The sequence below is a fragment of the Euleptes europaea genome, chromosome 2, assembly GCF_029931775.1.
Source record: "Euleptes europaea isolate rEulEur1 chromosome 2, rEulEur1.hap1, whole genome shotgun sequence".
NCBI lineage: Eukaryota > Metazoa > Chordata > Lepidosauria > Squamata > Sphaerodactylidae > Euleptes > Euleptes europaea.
Window position 1 is genome coordinate 122,392,042 of NC_079313.1, and position 14,778 is coordinate 122,406,819.

Below are 14,778 nucleotides of genomic sequence, written 5' to 3' on the forward strand. Positions count from 1 at the left end.
GCCTGGGAACTCAGCTCCTGGGAAACTGTATTCAGCCTATGCGTGTAATCTCCCGCCTTTCCTGCCTTATAATATCTCCCAGCTAGTGAGTCTCTCATAGCTGTCATTTTATTCGTTTGCACTGTATGCCTATTTGACCAGTAAAAGCCATCTGTTTGGACTCTATATGACTTTGTGGTGATTTCTGGTTCTGTGGGCCAAGGGCTGACACATTAGCACATTATCTTGATACTTACAGAACAATGATTAGCACATTACCTTTGATACTTTTTGCAGGACAATGACTCAGCTCAAACCCAACCCCTTTCTGACTATATATTACTCTTCCTACACACTTGACGCTGAGAGACACTGTCCTTCAGTGTTACTCCTCAGAAGATGACTGCCACAGCTGCTGGCGAAACGTCAGGAAAGAAAATACCAAGACCACGGTCACACAGCCTGGATAACCTACAAGAACCAATGAACTCTGACTGTGAAAGCCTTCGACAATATTTGTGGGTGTATTCAAAATATTTTCCACTACGTTATCTGGGGAAAGGATGGGGAAGAAACTTGATACCCCAATCTCTTCACAGCAAACATAGTGGATATTATCTCTGGAAATCAGTTAGTGGGTACATAGATCGTGATGGATAGCTGTGTTTGTCTGTAGCAGTAGAAAAGGGAGCTTTGACTCCTGAAAGCTTATACCCTGAAAATCTTGTCGGTCTCTAAGGTGCCACTGGATTCGAATCTAGCTTTCTCGCTGAGCAGATTCCATAGTGTAAATCAAGTACATTCAACAGGATGGGACATCCAATGAACAGTACAATTGGGTTTGGACTACAGAAATCTGGAAATAAACAGAAATCTCAACAAGAGCTGAAACAAAGCAAGAGCTTTTAATCATGGTATGTTAAATGGTGTAGAAATGACCTAGTCTGGTGCATACTTACAGCGATAAGTAACAATACAGTTGCTTAGGCCACAGCCCCTATCCCTTTACCAATGCAACTTTCTGATCACTTCATTATAGTACAGTCCAATTTTTTTTGCCTTCAAGTCACAGCTGACTTATGGTGACCCCATAGATTTTTCAAGGCCAGAGATGTTCAGAGGTTGTTTGCCATTGCCTATCTCCATGTCATGACCCTGGTGTTCCTTGGAGGTCTCCCATCCAAATACTAACCCGGGCCAAATGCTAACCAAATACTAACCCTGCTTATCTTCTGAGATCAGGCTAGCCTGGGGCTATCCAGGTCAGGAAACAGTCCTATTTACCTGTGTGAAAAGCCCTCTTGAATAATTTTGCACAGTTTGTGGAAAGCCAGGAGACTGGGAGCTTTCCTAACCTCGTCAAAGAGGCTCATCGTATTGGCTGTCTCATCACATTGATTGTATCGACTTAGACTGTGTAATCCACTCAGTGAGAAATGTGCATTAGAAATATAGTAAATAAATAAATAAACACCCAGTCCTAGAACTGTTCACTTCCAAATGAAGAAGAAGAAAAGTTGGTTTTTATATGCCGACTTTCTCTACCACTTAAGGGAGAATCAAACCAGCTTACAATCACCTTCCCCTCCCCACAACAGACACCCTATGAGGTAGGTGGAGCTGAGAAAGCTGTGAGTAGCCCAAGGTCACCCAGCAGGCTTCATGTGGAGGACTGGTGAAACCAACCCGGTTCACCAGATTAGCATTCACCACTCATGTGGAGGAGTGGAGATTCAAACCCAGTTCTCCAGATTAGAGCCCACCACTCAAAACCACCGCTTTTAACCACTACACCATGCAGATATGCAGGCATAGGGATATCTGGTTTAGAAAGTGAAAACGCATGCCCTGCATATAGAAAACTAGCATATCAGTGGGAAGGCTAGGAAACAACAGAGCTGTACTCTTCTCCATGAAGTGCTAGTGTTATACATGTGGGGAATTTTTTCTCTGGTCATAAATTTCTCATGCTGCCATGCATCCCAAAGTGGTGCCATACAAGAAGCTTTTTTGGAAAACGCGACACTGAGAGGATAACAAGCAAACAGCAGGCCACAGTACAAAGTTAGTACATTTCATCCAGCTTGATGAGTCAAAGGTTGTGCAGACCTGACTTTTAAAACAGGACAGATTCCCCTCCCCCGCTGCAAACAAAATAAAAACTTGGACTTCCCAAAGCTGGCAGATATGATCGTAAGATAGGGTTGCCAACCTCCAGGAACTAGCTGGAGAACTCTTGCTTAGGGTTGCCAACTGCCAGGTAGTAATCAGAAGAGGCTACAGGTGCTCAACAGGAAGGTAGAACTCAAGCAAAATTAGCACAAGCACAAGGGCCAAAATATCTGGCACATAAACTCCACACTTGGAATTATGCTGATGATCTGTATTGTCAAAAGACAACCATGCAACCGCAGTTGACATCAAACGAGATATACATGTAAGCACATACAATTAACAGGGAACACGAAGCGTTTAACATGTCAAAAAAGCAACAGAGCATTTAAAACTCAATGGGCTTCCGGTACATTTCCCATTTCATGAACGGCTTTGTCAGGCTTCAAATTCTTCTGTATGCTTGAGAATTCATTTTGACAAAGATGTACTTTCCTGGTAACAGTGGACGGCTGGCTGAGATGTGGGATAGTAGCAGGAGATCTCCTGCTAATTCAGCTGATCTCCAGCCAATAGAGATCAGATCACCTGGAGAAAAATGGCCGCTTTGGCAATTGAACTCTATGGCATCCAAGTCCCTCCCCTCCCCAAACCCTCCCCTCTTCAGGCTCTACCCCCAAAATCTCCCGCCGGTTGCAAAGAGGGAGCTGGCAACCCTACTCTTGCTATCACAACTGATCTCCAGCTGATAGAGATCCTTTCACCTGGAGAAAATGGCCGCTTTGGCAATTGGACTCTATGGCATTGAAGTCCCTCCCCTCCCTAAACCCTGCCCTCCTCAGGCTCCATCCCAAAAAGCTCTCACCGGTGACGAAGAAGGATCTGGCAACCCTATCTTAAGATGTGTGTGCTTTATTTAACTTTGCAAGAAACTTTTCACTGGAAATCAGTTATATGTATAAAATCTTCTGGTCCTTTTCTTGCCACTATAATAACCTATCAGAATGTCAGGGCTTGATTAATTCAATAATAGAAGAATGGAAGCTGTCCGAGGGTTGCTAGTGAGCCTTGATTGATATTCAATTATTTTCCATGTAAACACCGATGATTTGGGCAGGGCTGGTTTCTAAAGCGGGTTGGGAAACGAACTCGTGAAATAAACCATCACCGAAAGTGTCAGAGCAGCTAGCAACGTGTCACTTCTCCCGAGACTTTAAAACAGACTCGAAAATGAAAAACTCTAGACTAAACAAATTGCAGATTGTGTTTCTTTCAGAGGCAGCTGCCTTGATGGATCTCTCATTATGATATTTGCATCACCCATTGTGAAGTTCCTGTTGGATTTTATTTTATTTTTGTTAAGAGAAGAATCAGATCTTACAAATAAACATAAGAACATAAGAACGTTCATGCTGGATTAGACCAAGGCCCATCAAGTCCAGCAGTCTGTTCACACAGTGGCCAACCAGGTGCCTCTGGGAAGCCCACAAACAAGACGACTGCAGCAGCACCATCCTTCTTGTGTTTCACAGCACCTAATATATTCGGCAAGCTCCTCTGATCCTGGAGAGAATAGGCATGCATCCTGACCAGCATCCATCTCTACTAGTAGCCATGAATAGCCCTCTCCTCCATGAACATGTCCACTCCCTTCTTAAAGCCTCCCAAGCTGGCAGCCATCACCACATCCTGGGGCAGGGAGGAGTTCCACAATTTAACTATGCATGGGTGAAGAAATACATCCTTTTATCAGTTTTGAATCTCTCACCCTCCAGCTTCAGCAGATGACCCCACGTTCTGGTATTATGAGAGAGGGAGAAAAGCTTCTCCCTGTCCACTTTCTCCATACCATGCATAATTTTATAGACCTCTATCATATCTCCCCTTAACTGCCTTCTTTCCAGGCTAAAAAGCCCTAAGTGTTTTAACCGCTCCTCATAGGGCAGTTGCTCTAGTCCCCTGATCATTTTGGTTGCTCTTTCTGCACCTTCTCAAGCTCTGCAATATCCTTTTTGAGGTGTGGTGATCAGAACTGTCTATGGTAAATTCAGCAGGAGTTTGGTATTCAAATGCATCAATTTCCATTTGTTGCAAATAACCTGGAAGCCTGACCTTAAATTAGGGGGAAGGGATCAATATCTTAGTAATATGTCATCTGCTTTGTATGCAGAAGGTCTTAAATTCAGTCCCCAGCATCTCCCTTTAAAAAGGATCAGCCAGTAGGTGGAGTGTAAGACTTCCACCAGAGACCGTGGAGAGCTGCTGCCAGTCAGACATTGATAAACTAAGGGTTTCATTCAGTGTAAGGCACGGTCATGTGTATCAGTCTGCCCTGACTGTCAATAGCTGCTCAGGATCTCAGACAGACACCACCAGAACAGAAATGAATTTGAGATGAAGAAGAAGAAGTAGACTTGGTTTTTATATGCTGACTTTCTCTACCACTTAAGGACGAATCAAACCGGCTTACAATCACCTTCCCTTCCCCTCCCCACAACAGACACCCTCTGAGGTAGGTGGGGCTGAGAGAACTGTGACTAGCCCAAGGTCACCCAGCTGGCTTCATGTGTAGGAGTGGTGAAACCAACCCAGTTCACCAGATTAGCATCCGCCACTCATGTGGAGGAGTGGGTAATCAAAACTGGTTCTCCAGATCAGAGTCCACCTCTCCAAACCACCGTTCTTAACCGCTACACCATGCTGGATCTCGAGATGGTGAGTTTTAAAAAAAAATCTCTGGTGGAAATTCTTTTTTTTTTAAAAAGGTATGATTTCCTAATTTATTTTTCTAGATGAATGAACTGCAGCGTATAAGGCTCATCAAAGACATTTTGGTGGCCAAGGGCCGAATCATTCCCAAGTGGAGGTGATTTGGGGCAGAGAAGTGAAGTGTCAAAGCAGCAATAGTTTATGGGCTATTTCACCCTTTCCGATCTTCTCACTTGGGTTCCAGAAACATGTTTGGCATATTGTGGAAATAAATCACTAGGAAAATGAGATAACATGGGGAACCCTATTCCATAGGGGTAGATGTGTTGCAGCGATATTAACAGGAATCCAGCGACCTCAAAGATTACCAAAATGTATTTATTGATTATTTCAATTTATTATCCCTCTCTCCCCAGCCAAGGCACACAGCAGATACTTTCATGAGTCAGAGCTCACTTCCTCAGATGCATGAAGTATATATCAATTAGGGACAATCCCCCCCTTTCTGATCTCCTCACTTGAGTTCCAGAAACATGCTTGCATATTGTGGAAGGAAGTTGCTAGGAAAAAAAGATAACGTGGGGAGGGGGAGGGGGTACCAGGTTTGATTCTCCACTCCTCCACATGAAGCCCGCTGGGTGCCCTAAAGCTAGTCACAGTTCTCACAGAACTCTCTCAGCCTCACCTACCTGAGAATGTCCCTGTTGTTGGAGAGGAAGGGTAAGCTGCTTTGAGACTCCTTACGGTAAAGAAAAGTGGGGTACAAAAACCAACTCTCCTTCTTCCTCAGTGTGTGTGTGTGTGTGTGTGTGTGTGTGTGTGTGTGTTAGGGCTGTTGATTCGGTTTGGGCCGAACCGAAAAACAGCTGAATTTCCCGATTCGGCTGTTTTTTGGTTCGGACGAACCGAACTCAAAAAAGGCGGGAAATGGGGGAGCCGAATTTGCCGACTTCGGGGGTTCTGCGAATATATTCAGCAGATTCGCCCCCCCCCACGCCTTCACGGAGTCCTGGCAAGGCTGAGGGGGGTGTCTTTAAACCCCTCTGTGCTCTCTGCGCAGAGGGCGCAGAGGGGCTTGACAGCCCCCCACCAGCCTTCCCGGGAGTCCCGGCAAGGCTGTGGGGGTCTTTAAACCCCTCTGTGCTCTCTGTGCAGAGGGCACAGAGGGGCTTGACAGCCCCCCGCCAGCCTTCCCGTGAGTCCTGGCAAGGCTGGGGGGGGTCTTTAAACCCCTCTGCACTGCCTGCGCAGAGAGCGCAGAGGGGCTTGTTGGGGGGCCCTTTAAACAGATCTGCGCCTCCCAGCTGGGAGGCGCAGATCTGTTTAAAGGGCCCCCTGCGTGCCTTCAGGGAATCCCCCTGAAGGCACGCAGGGGGGCGAATTTTCCCCCGAACTCCGGATTCCCCCCCCCCCCGAATTTTAGGGATCTGAAGCGGGGGACTTCGGACTTCGGCACGGCCTGAATAAAAATGGGCCGAATTTTGCTGAATCCAAATTCTACCAATTTTTTCCCCCAACAGCCCTAGAGTGTGTGTGTGTGTGTGTGTGTGCCTGCAAGTCAAAGCTGACTTATGGCAACCCCACAGGGTTTTCATGGCAAGAGACATTCGGAGGTGGTTTGCCATTGCCCTGTTCTGTGCAGGCAGCGAGAGTTCTGAGAGAACTGTGCCTGACCCAAGGGGACCCAGCAGGCTTCATGTGGAGGAGTGGGGAATCGAACCCGGTTCTCCAGATTAGAGTCTGACGCACGTAAACGCTCCACCATGCTGGCTGGAGAGGCAAAGTGCTCTTATAAAAGTCTCCAAAAAGCCTTTCCTTTTGGCTGGACAATTACCAGCGTTACCAATTGTGCCCTATGCCTCTAGAATTTTGAAGAGGCTGGGACAATCAACTCCATGGCCTTAATGACCTGTAATGCCTTTAAATGCAACCTCTGTGGTATTTATCCGCACAGGGTATGTCGTTTCTATGTAGGATGCTCATTAACTGAGGTGCAAAAAATGTTGGAAAATGTCTGGTTTTATGAGGAAAGCATGCGGAAACAGAAAATTGGTGTATAAAGAATCTGTGATTCAATGGGCTCTGAGGAGAAGCAAAACCGAAATGGGGATTTTCAGGTCCAGCGTCAGAAACGAGACGTTAAGAATGATTTCTCCAACCACGGATCGGTTGCGTACATGAATAAAACCGCGAGGTTAAATTGAACATAATGATCTGGTCAGTTGTTTTCTCAGGGGTTCCATATATCAAAGGTTTATAAAATTCATTTTAAGTGTCTTTTCTGCATGACTGTAGCTTCCCACAGGGCCCAATTTCAGGCCATGTAACGGCATAAATGCAATGACTCGATATATCAATCAATCAGTTTTCTCCTATCCAAGACCTTCGCAGGCTTGAACGTGTTTATCTTCTCAATACCCCTGTGATGCTGGGAAAAGCTATTATCTTTGGATGTTACAGATGATGTTGCAGATTGAGAACACAAATCCTTCAGCAAGGTGTACAGGAGTCTTTGATACCTTAGGAATAGCATCATACTTTCCTGTGGTAGAGAGTTTCCAGGGCACCTTTTTAAGCAAGGTCAGCTGTCATGTGAAGGTAGACTGGTAATGATCGATGTTGTCTTTTTGTCATGAACTGTTTTGCAAATATTTAGGCTGAGCAGGATAGGGAGAATCATAGAATCACAGAATCATAGAGTTGGAAGGGACCATCAGGGTCATCTAGTCCACCCCCCTGCACAATGCAGGAAATTCACAACTAACTCCCCCCACACACACACAGTGACCCCTACTCCATGCCCAGAGGATGGCCCAGATGCCCTCCCTCTCATGATCTGCCTAAGATCATAGAATCCACATTGCTGACAGATGGCCATCTAGCCTCTGTTTAAAAATCTCCAGGGAAGGAGAGCTCACCACCTCCCAAGGAAGCCTGTTCCACCGAGGAACCGCTCTAACTGTTAGAAAATTCTTCCTAATGTCTAGACGGAAAGTCTTTTGATTTAATTTCTACTCATTGGTTCTGGTCCAACCTTTTGGGGCAACTGAAAACAACTCGGCACCATCCTCTATATGACAGCCCTTCAAGCACTTGAAGATGGTTATCATATCTCTCAGTCTTCTCCTTTTCAGGCTAAACGTACCCAGCTCCTTCAACCTTTCCTCATAGGACTTTGTCTCCAGTCATGCATATGTGCTGCTAGCTCCAAAATAACATTGGTCAATCATCTCAATATTACAGCAAACTGCTTCTACTAGCCAGAAATCTCATTGCAACAAGAACATGGATAGATTTGTTTTAGCATTCCAAATTGTCTTTGGTGTTCCAAACTGCCTCTTGCTTGCAACAGATGATAACTTAGCGAAACCTGGGACTCGCCACCCATTCAAGCTGTTAACACACCTAGCAAATCGAGTGCATGTCGCCTGTATTTTTCTTCATTAGATCTGAATTTTGCATGATAACATTTCACATTGGACTTCCTGCCTTTCACAACCCCACGACCCTGCTGTTGTTTAATTTTTTCATACCTCTTAGGTAATTGGTTTGCTCACTGGGCTTTTCCGCATGCTTGACTTACTCCTAATTTTCTTGGCAGTCGAGCCACAAGCATTGGATCGGTTCTTCCGCACATCTGCCCTCCCTATGCATTTTCACAATTGTGGAGCCAGTTTATTTTCTTCTGCATATGCCTTAAATAATCAGGATTTTGAAGGGAGGGTGCTGTTCTCATTGGTGTCATTATCGGTGTTGTTGTTGGTGGTATTGCAGCACACACACACCCTTTTTATTTTCTGTGTATGCTTATATCAATATATCAATAACATGGCTGCATTTTTTTTAAAAGTCATTAAAACGTTATATCAATATACTGTTGTAATGATAGGTTTAGCAGGTTCTCTGAATTCCAAGCTTTCATCTGAAAAAAAAGTAAGAATATAGCCCTTTCGCTTGTGGAGATATAAGGGAAAAGGCATATCTCTGTAAAGGAAAAGACTAGAGACTTACTTTAAAAAATTAAAGCTGGGAATTCAGAGAACCTTCTAAACATATCATTGCAACAGTATTTTGATATAATAGTTGTATTTAAAAACCTGAAAATGAAACCCCTTGTCTCGGGGGGAGAGGGAGGGAGTAGTATGACGATAGTGACAGTGTGGTTGGGAGTGGGTGGGACAAAGAAAACGGACAGAAACATTTCACATGATGAAAAAGGTGGTTGGGAGTGGGTGGGACAAAAAGTGTGGTTGGGAGTGGGTGGGACAAAGGAAACAGACAGAAACATTTCACATGATGAAAAAGGGGACTCAAAATCAGCTTCCAGAAATAAGATTGGGGTAAAAGTGATCTCAAAATAACTTTAAAAAAGGGGGGGGGGAACTAACAAACAAAGCAAAAACCAAAGGTACGAAAATGTGTTTGGAAATCAGGGGATGAACCAAGGAAGTATGGGGCCAGTTCTGAAGAAAATACTCCATGCAGAAAAGCCCATTGTATTGGAAGAAGTCAATTCTAGCCTGTGAAAGCTGATGCTAGAATAAACTTTTGTTAGATTTTCAGGTGCTGCTGCACTCCTATTTGTTCAGAGGCAGAATGCTCAAATCAGGACTGCAGGGCTGGCTCCAGGTTTGGGGGAATCCCAAGCAAAATACTTTCTAAAGGCTCTCCACTCAGTAGGCCAGTGTTTAGTGCACATGCACACTAGGGTTGTCAACCTCCAGGTGGTGGCTGGACATCTCCTGGGATTACAACTGATCTCCAGGCGACAGAGATCAGTTCACCAGGAAAAAAAGGACGATTTGGAAGGTAGACTCTAGGGCATTAGATCCCATTGAAGTCCCTTCCCTTCCCTCCCCCAACCCTGCCCTCTTCAGGCTCTACCCCCAAAATCTCCAGGTTTTTCCCAACCCGGAGTTGGCAACCCTAGTACACACACAAACACACCCTTGGAGGGCAAAATGGAAAGGAGAAGCCATTTTCCTCCAGTCCAGTTTGGCCAGGGATCCTGGAGGTTTTTTTTTTTTTTAACATCTTCTAGGCATGGAGCAGAGATCACTAGGGATGTGGGGGTGGAGGTAGTTGTGAATTTCCTGCATTGTGTTGGGAGTTGGACTAGATGACCCTGTAGGTCCCTTCCCACTCTATGATTCTATGAGATCTCCAGCCACCCCCTGGAGTTTGGCAACCCTAGTTAGAGGTGATGTTGTTTTACACATACACATGAAGCTGCCTTATACTGAATCAGACCCTTGGTCCATCAAAGTCAATATTGTCTACTCTGACTGACAGCGGCACTCCAGGGTCTCAGGCAAAGGTCTTTCATATCACCTACTTGCCTAGCCCCTTTAAGTGGAGATGCCGGGGATTGAACCTGGGACCTTCTGCATGCCAAGCAGATGTTCTACAACTGAGCCACAGCTTTCTCCATTCTTCTTGCCCAGCCCTACCAAAAGAGAAGGTCAGCAAATGGCAGGGAGGGGGTGGCTTCTCTCCATTTCCCACCTGGTCAGTTTCTTGTGGGTCCTCACTTGCATTTGCCCAGCCCAATGCTGTAACTGTGATGCCACCGGGAAGCCTCGTGAAAAACGTATCAGGAAGTGTCCTAAAATTCTCGTGTTCCTAAGTGATTTTCTGTCACCCCCGCAACCCAACCACTCACAGCTTTGCTTTTCTGTAAATGCAGAATTTAGTGGAAGTTTTACGCCATTCGCACTGTAATTCTAATGCATCTCTTAAGCGCGGCACTGCATTCTTAATTCCTTTTTCTCTCAAGTCATTTAGAAACCCTCAGCCGGAGTGAAAAAATCTAAAAATAAAGTACAGCCATGTGCCTCTGATGGCTTCCTTTGAAGAATGGACTTGGAATTGTCACCAAGAGATGGATTTCCTAATGTGCAGCAGATGCAAATGTGATATTTGCAGGTACCTCATTGTAGGAAGCCAGAGGCAGACCCATCAAGACAAGCTTGTCTTGAGATGTGTGATTATTTCATAGAACTGGTACCCACATTCTCAGGTCTGGAAATACGGGTAGAGGTTTTGCTCACTTTAAATGTCTTCTGGTCACTTTAGGTGAAATGCTGGAGAGAGCCATGAGTTGGACCCAGCCAGTTATGTCGGTCAGTCTTGACCAATTCTCCTCTTTACTGCAGCCTCCATCTCTAGAGCTGCCAGACTTCAGTCGGTAACTAGAGAGCTCCTGCTATTACAACTAGGGTTGCCAACCTCCAGGTACTAACTGGAGCTCTCCTGATATTACGACTGATCTCCAGCCGACAGAGATCAGCTTACCTGGAGAAAATGGCCACTTTGGCAATTGGACTCTATGGCATTGAAGTCCCTCCCCAACCCCCGCCCTCAGGCTCCACCCCAAAAACCTCCTGCCTGTGGCGAAGAGTGACCTGGCAACTCTATCTCCACCTGATAGAGATCAGTTCACCTGGAGAACAATGGCTTTTTTCACAATTGGACTCTATGGCATTGAAGTCCCTCCCCTCCCCAAACCCTGCCCTCCTCAGGCTCCACCCCAAAAATCTCCAGGTATTTTCCAATTTGGAGCTGGCAAACCTAAGTTCACCTGGAGAAAATGGCTGCTTTTCCTTTCAATGTATTTACATAGCAGGGAGTAAAGTATATTCTTCTGCCATTGGCCGGAAGTGACTGGAAAATAGATTGCTAGGCCAGTTTGAGGCAGAGCCATTTCCCTCTGGTTTCAAGGGCAGTTTACAATAGTCCATCTAGAATGTTGCTTCAGAGGCTGTGGTTTGAGTGTATTTTTAGTTCAGTGCCTCCAAAAAGCATGTGGCAGCATAGAAGCCAAGTAATTAATACCCCTGGGTCCCCTGCTGCACACCAATAATTTCTCATTGACTTTTTTTGAATATCTTCTGGTTGTGAATTGAATGCCTTTGCTTGCTGGAATCGGCGTTTTTTTTTTTAACCATGCGCCACTGTGCTTGCAAGAGTGGTTCGTGGTGACAACTTGTCCTTGCATGATCTCTTGCAGCCTGATGGAACATTGCAAGCATTAAGGTCCCCGTAATAGAGTGTCCATCAGAGTCATTTTGTTTCGTTATCTTAATCAAAAAGGTATCTTTCCCCCTCCCTCATGGTGTTTAAAGAACCTGCAGGATAGAGAGATTCTCTTTGCTTTGCTAGCTCATCTTGGCACATAAGGGCAAATTGTTTGATCACTTTTTTTCTTTAAAGGAACAAGATGTTTCGTTTCTCCTCACCCTGACATCTCATTATTCTGAATCTTTCTGGAGTGATATTAATGAAGTGGTGAACCCTGTCTACTTCATCAAAGGCCATGGCCCCCGGATGAAAGCAGAATAGTTTGAGGATTCTCTTTAGGACCTCATGTAAGTTTATGTTGGCTGGCATTTAAATATCTTGCTTAATTCTGACAGCAAAAGGATACGTTTGTACTGTCTACCTGTCTATCAATCTATCTAAAGGCTGAGAATGATGTTTTCAGAAGGTCTGAAACAATTTCCCCCAAATCTGAAAATATTCACCATTTTTGTACTTGTTTGCTGGCATATTCCTTCAAGAAAGCTGATGCTTCAACACATGCTTGGGTTTCATAGAATGACTCCAATCCAATCAGGGTCATATAGTGAACATATGACTCTACAGGATCAATCAGATTTAGTTATGTCCTGATGAGGGCAAATGAATATAAGTTAGAGTGAAAGCAATGGTTTCCTAGGCTTATATCATGGGTGATATTAGCCAGAAAGGGCAATAGTTAACAAAACAGGCAAAATACATTTATCACTTCTACTGTGTGAGATCTCAGAAGAACATCTATCAAGTAGTTTCAGGCGAAGGTAGTTCCCTATCAGACAAAGGGAGCTATGACTCTCAAAAGCTTATACCCCGAAAATCTTGTTGGTCTCTAAGGTGCCCATAGACTTGAATCTATCTCGAATCTGGCTCATCTATAAGGGACTTTTCGAATACCTTTTAATTTCCGGAAAACAATGCCAGCTTCCTCTGTGCTCTTCAAAATGGTGGGGGATAACTGTAGTGGGGAGACCAGGGATGTAAGTAAACTTGTGCTTTGGAAATGTTGAATATTGACCATCAAGCTTTAAACTAGCAAAAGTTCATGAGAAGAAGAGGAAGAGGAGGAGGAGGAAGAAGAATTGGTTTTTACATGCCTACTTTCTCTGCCACTTAAGGGAGAATCAAACCAGTTTACAATTGCCTTGCCTTCCCCTCCTCACAACAGACACCCTGTGAGTTAGGTGGGGCTGAGAGAGCTCTAACAGAGCTGTAACTTGCCCAAGGTCATCCAGCTGGCTTTGTGTGGAGGAGTGGGGAAACAAATCCAGTTCACCAGATTAGCTTCCACTGCTCACGAGGAAGACTGGGGAATCAAACCTGGTTCTCCAGATCAGACTCCACCGCTCCAAGAGAAGAGAAGGATGAGAGTCTAAAGTAGAATCTTCACATTGCAGGATATTTCACTAATGAAACTATGAATAATTATGATAACATAATAGCCAAAAACATGTGGATCCAGCTGGAGAGCTGCTGGTATTTGGCCTTACTCAGCTCAGTAAGTTATTCACTCACTGTTCGAAAACTGTCACCTGAAGTTGGAAAAGTTGTCTGAATCTTATGGACTAAGGAATAGTACAGTTTAACTTTGAATGTCTGGACAGCTTTTCCATAGAACATTACAACAAAGCTTTTGACTCTGTGGGGATTGACTCTAAAGGAAGCCACGGCCCTCAGTGTGATGTAGTGGTTAAGAGCGGTGGTTTGGAGCGGTGGAGTCTAATCTGGAGAACCGGGTTTGATTCCCCACTCCTCCACATGAGCGGCGGAGGCTAATCTGGTGAACTGGATTTGTTTCCCCACTTCTACACGCAAAGCCAGCTGGGTGACCTTGGGCTAGTCACACTCTCTCAGCCCCACCTACCCCACAGGGTGTCTGTTGTGGGGAGGGGAAGGTGAGTGTAAGCCAGTTTGTTTCTTCCTTAAGAGGTAGAGAAAGTCGGCATATAAAACCCAACTCTTCTCCTTCTTTGCAAGACCTGAGCAAAGCTGTCAAAGATAGGACATTTTGGAGGACATTGATTCACAGGGTTGCCATGTGTCGGAAGCGACTTGACCGCACTTAACACACATGAGCTGTGTTATGAACTGAGTGAGAACTGCCATCTTGGATCCCTCTCAGTGACCTCAAATTTATAGCATATGCATTTGTTTAAAAACATCTGTAGAGAAATTCAGTACACGACTAATAAGCATTCAGGGAAGCAAGTGGCTAATTCTCATTTTGCTCCATCTGCTGTGCAAGTTCTCATCAGATCCAATCTGTCTGAATAGGCGGCAGGTGTCAGATCTGAAAGAATAATTTTCTGTTTGTTTGTTTGGTTTTGTTTTTCTCCTGGGCCTCCTTCCACCCATTTTGCTGGATTACACATCTGATGATATTTTGCAATCAAATTAAAGGAGGGGAACATTTTTTCTAGGAACATCGGAAAGAGCACAGTTGCAAGGGCAGAGATTCAGTTTGGAGTGGGGGCAGGCCTTTAAGCATTTGGCTGAATGGAATAACCAAGTGAAATATTTCTCATGGCAAACACTGTGCTTAGATCAACATTAAGGCTAGTGTTAATGTACTGGAACAGTTGAATAAATCCATTCGTTCTAAACGGAGTGTGAAAGTTGCCTCTGTGTGATGAGAGAATGTACTAAGAGCTTGTTCACAAAATCAGTTATCCTAAGATAACAGAGCCAGTAGTTAATTTGCTTTTTCCCCTGATTCAAGGTTCAAGAAAAAGCAGAAATAAACTAGGAACTTTAAAAAAAGGACCCCTTTTAGACTGAATTAGTGGCTCAGCTAGAGTTGCTAGGTGCCCTCTGGCTACTGGTGTGTGTGGGGGGCATAGGATAACCAGCTCCAGGTTGGGAAACACCTGGAGATTTTTTTTGGGGGGGTGGAGCCTGGGGAGG